The following is a 5629-nucleotide window of genomic DNA, read 5'->3' as shown; positions in this document are numbered from 1 at the left end:
TAATCATCTGGGGTATTACAATTTAGAATTTAGCTTTCTAATTTAGAGATTTTTTATTGTACTTGGTCCTCAAGAACCTAAAACCCATTATTTTACTTGGTTGTTTTAGGATGCCCCCAATCAAAAAATTCTCTAGCTCCATTCCTATTTCAAAATACTCGACATACGTCAACATACGGCATACGAGCATGTTGGCTTGGCAAAGATTAGAATTTTGATTCCACCACTGTTAACTGTTGACACATGTTATCACTCTACCACTAGCAGCAAAGTCCACACCCATAATTTTCTTGGCGTTGAAAATACGTTTATAAATTATAATTAATGGGACAGGAAAACTCAATTCAATCGATGTAATGTTCTTTTAAACTCTTTGATCCTTCTAAAATACCTTATACAAATGCAACAGGAAGGTTGTCTTTTTTCCTAGTTCAGTAGATCAATATTTTATCTTTCTTGAAGCTCAAAAATTTCATATGAAATCCAAGTGCATTCAACGGCCCAATTTGTCACATACCCGCGCAGAGAGCAACCCGACCATTAAAAGCCCTACTAATTAACAAAACAGATATGCCAAGATCGAACCTCGCCAATTATAAAGAGCAATCATGTCATAACAAAGTCTTTTGATGATCAACAACTAGAATTTGATAGCAATCATCCATGCAACGTGCATTTTTACCATGTCAAACTCTCACTGTAAGAATAGTGTTATAGAAATTCAAAGCATGTTTGGTACGGCCAAAGAGTGTTTAAGGTGCTACATATATTGTTTAGGGTAATAAATGATGATTATATGGATAAGGGAATAATGACATTCTTCTATACATCTTGGGAGAAGTTATTGTCTTTGGTTGATGTGGAACTCTTAGGACATTGTTGTGGTGTTGAGATGTCTCGGAGAAAGTGAGTTCCATGTGGAGGAAGTGAGAGCTTACCATTGGTTACGAGGTTAGTCAGTGGCACCTGTTGCCACATGGAGTTGCTTCCCTTACCTTCCACTAACTAGTAGAGATGCTCAAAGCTGCAAGGCAAAACTAATTCCTCTCAAATCAACTTTGCTCCAAAACTGTTAAAAAGTATTATTTTTCTTTATTACAAGCAATACCCTCTAGGTAAAATGGTAAAGCATGTCGAGTTCCATAAGCTTTGTTCTATCCCAAATATAGAGATTATTGACAAAATGACCATATTAGTAATGAAATTTCCCACAAAGTTTGCTTCTCAAGAAATAAAAATCTAATGTCTTGGATGATTGTCTTCAACCTTCAAGGTATGGAGCACTTCCCCAAGATGGCCTCAATCACCCTCCACATTCACCCTTATAATATTCTTCCTTCTCGCATGTCGTAGAGCTTCTCCAAACGCAGCAGCCTCAGCTATTTGGCGCTGGTGGAATCCATTTGATATATGCTTCTAGCTTGTACTTGAAGATCAGCATGGGTTGTGACAAGATCAGACATGATAAAAGGAAAATTGAAAGAAAGTAAATGCCAAAAATGCAAAAGTAATCAAAGTAAATTCATATCATTTCATTCATAGTCTTTGTACATCATAAAAGGGTTTAAATACATTCAATAATAGTTAGGGTTTGAGATGTAAATGGGCGTAATGGTATTACATATGTAATGGGCTTAATGGATAACAATACCAATAGGTGGTTCAATTCTCACATGCGCCAAATATTTTCCAATGTAAGAGGAATTCTCTCCTGCTCACGCGGGTCGAGTGCATTATCTGGGTTGATGCTTACGACCTGTATTGACAATGTGTTGACAACATATTGACAATATAATGACAATATACAATAATATGGTGAAGATATGTTGTCAATACACTATCAATACAGATCCTACACAACCCGTGTCACGACCAGCGAGCGCAGAAGAAAATTTCTGTCCGATGTAAAGGCCATGCTTTAAAGAGTTAATTTTTTTTGGAACTGGGCTTATATGATTGAATTTTTCATACAAATGGGGTAAGTTTTTGAGTCGCAGAAAGACGACTAATTTCAAGAACACGATGGTAAAAATGTCCAGCTTTCTCATTAATCATTATGCACAGAATTGTAGCAGGTCATAAGTTCACCAAACACAAGGATCTATAGTAAATCGATAGAAGACTAGACTAGTTTCATAAGACAGTGCACAGTCAAAACCCTAACGAATGTTCTGCAGAAAACCTACTTCATAGTTCATACACCCAAGATGGGTTAAAATGGGCAAACTCAAAACATCGTTGCCAACAACATGACTAAAAACATCTTCAAATTCTCATTCTATTGCTTAATTAGACTTCTCGTGATTCCGAATAAGGTATTGAAGCTTGAAGTCATCATTCTTCGTGACAGTAAACATCCTTCTCTTCTCTTCAGAGCAAAATAACTCACTTGCAAACCACAACTACAAAAGAGGCTATCAATGGCAGTATAAAAACCGACAAGAAATCCCAATTACTGTCAGATTTTTGGTAAAAATCCAACATCAAATCCAACATCAAAGAGTGCAAAAATAATTAATTTAACATAATATATTCTTATATTACTAAATATTATCAGTTTATGTTATATTTAATATTGTTAATCTAACATAAATGCTTATAAATATTATTCATTTCCATTGTCTCATAACAATCAAGTGACAAAATTAATTAATTTGACTAAATATTTATTAATTTAACATAAATCGTAGCAATTTATCTAAATACTTAAATTAGAATTTTTAAATAAATAAACTTGTGTATTATACAATTTAAAAATTAAGGAATTTAGTGATAGAAACCTAATGGAAGAATTCCGTCGTCAATCAATTATTTATGTACTCAACCAGCTCAAATAAAATCCCTACAAAATTAAATTGTAAATAAAAATTAAACATAAGAGGAGAAAATAAAAATACTAGAAGCAAGAAAAACTTATTGTGAAGAGGAAGGAATTAATGAAGTTGGAAAAACAAATAAGAAAGATGGGAGAGAGAAAGAATAAAACACGGGGGAGAGTTTATAAATTGGAAGAAGAAATAAGAAAGATGCAAGAGAGGAAGAAGAAAACACGGGGTTTCAAAATATTTAAAAAAAAATTAAAATCCATATTGGCTACAACTGACACAGGCTTTGAAAATATTTAAAAACTTTCATTAGTGTCGAGTAGAAGCGACACCAGTCTTCTTTTAACCGAAGCTAACTTTATGTCGGTTACAAGCGACATTGGGTTTCAAAATATTTAATAAAAACTAAAACCAATGTCGGCTACAACCGACACTAGCTTTGAAAATATTTAAAAACTATCATTAGTGTCGGGAAAAAGCAACACAGTTTTTTTTAATGTGACACCACTATTAAAAATATATTAAAATCTATGTCGGTTATAAGCGACATTAACGGTTTATATCGGTTATAACAGACAGTAATTCTGACACCATATTAAGTAGGTGTCGGAATGTCTTATCCGCCACTATGTTATATAAAACCAACATCAACCACCGACACAATAAGGCCCTTTTGTAGTAGTGAACCACTAAATCACTTCCAGGCTCTGCCCCAGGTACAGTCTCGACTACTTTCATCACTTCCTCAATGCTATAAGGTTCTGCAACTTTATTATTCATCCATGTGTCAGCATTCTTACTCAGCCATGCCAATAAGATGTTAAATATGTCGTGAAAATTTTGCAGCACCTCCCAATTCTCTTTCCTTTGTTTCTTAGCTTCTGTACTCAGTGAATGAGAATGAGAAGCTCTCTTTTTTCCTCTATCTTCAACACCTAGTAGCTTGACTTGTTTCATCAGAATCGCCACCATCTTCCAATGTAGTGACATCCATTCTTGGAAGCCAGGGACGAAGCCAAAGATTTGTGTGAATGGGGGCATCCTCAAACAACAAAGTCATTATTAAAAAGCTCAAGAATTTACTAAACACAATACTTATATATTAATCCATAAAGTTTTTCATACAACAGTCCTTTACAATATCCCTCGACGCGTTTTCATGTTCTGAAAGCGTTGCATGACAACATCATTACCAATACCATCAAATATCTCTCTCTCTATAAAAATAACCATGTTGTCATTCATCCATTGATCTCCCATCCGATTTCTCAATCGATTCTTCAGAATTTTCATGGCCGAAAATGCTCTTTCAACGGTTGCAGTAGCAACTGTAAGAGTTAGTGCTAATGTCACAAGCAAGTAAACCAGCGAATACACCTTGTGTTTCTTGCATTGAACCATTTTTTTTTGCAAGATCTCCAATCTCTTTTAAACTTGAAAACTCAATGCTAGACCGCATATCCACAATGTAAGTCTCAAGTTGAATCTTAAGTATCACCAGCTCATTCATAGAGAAGTCTTTAGGATAAAACTGGGCAAGACGCAATAGCTTTTGGCTATCAAAAGCAGAGAAGGAGTCGGCTGGACATAAACATGCCAAAGTGTGAACCCCAACGTGTTTCTTCAGCACGTTTCAAAGTAGTTTCTTGATTTTTGCCCTTCCCACTTGTAAACTCACCACTGTTTAGTGCTTCAATAACTGCAATAGATTGCTTCTCCCGAAGAAGATCACAACGCTTCGATGAAGCTCCAACAACATTTACCAAAATAGTAACTATACTAAAAAGAGACTCAATTTGAATGTTCTTCTTTGCCATAGCTACAAGAGCTAATTGAAGTTGATGTGCAAAGCAATGAATATAATAGGCATAACCACTTTCTTTCATAATAAGAGCTTTAAGACCATTGAACTCACCTTGCATATTGTTGGCCCTATCGTAACCTTGCCCACGCAACCTAGACATGCTCAATTTATGCCTAGAAAATACCTCATCAATGGTTTCCTTGAGTGAGAAAGCAGCGGTACTAGTTGAAGGATGATTTTGTGAAAACATGTTCATTTGAATAACATCTATAGCATGCATTTAACAATTAAAAGGCTGAATCATGCTTGCATGCATTCAAAAACAAAACATTACCCATGAAATTCAAAGCCTAGTAGATTGGTGAACCAAGAATCAACTCAAAACAAAGTGAGTTGAGATTTATACCTTTGTAGATTCCTCTTTGCATAAGCAAAGGCTAATCACCCAAAGAGAGGGCCTTCATTCCTTGCATCTAAAATCTATGGATTTAGATGGATGAAAAGGTTTCTCCAAGTTCCCAAAATTGAGAACCTCTAAGTCTCCACACCAAGGAGAGATTGGAGAAGGAATGAGTGACCTTGGAGTAGTGGGATTGCTAGATCCACCCTCCAAGGGGCCGGCCTCCTAGAGAGAAGAGGAGAGACAAATTCTCACCAATTTTCTCTAAAAGAAACCCTTAATGAATTTAGGCTATAAAGTCCTTTATATAGTCACTTCAAATAAGTGACCTAAAGAACCAAAAGGCCATTCTCTCTAACATGGCCGGCCATAAGGGTTTTATTGGGCTTTTGGGCCTTTGTGAATTAAGTTTGTCATACAACTTAAGTCAATGGGCTTGACGTTCGAAGCCCATTGGGCCTTGAGGCCCAAAACTAACCCGTGGTCTTTAACGAACTTTATTCGTTTGATTAATTAACATATTAATTAATCCTTGCCATAAATAATTAAACCATTTAATTATTCTTACTCATCTCCATTGTTTCTTCAATCTCCACCTTA

The sequence above is a fragment of the Malus sylvestris genome, chromosome 16 (assembly GCF_916048215.2).
Source record: "Malus sylvestris chromosome 16, drMalSylv7.2, whole genome shotgun sequence".
Lineage (NCBI taxonomy): Eukaryota > Viridiplantae > Streptophyta > Magnoliopsida > Rosales > Rosaceae > Malus > Malus sylvestris.
Note: the sequence above shows the minus strand (reverse complement) of the source record.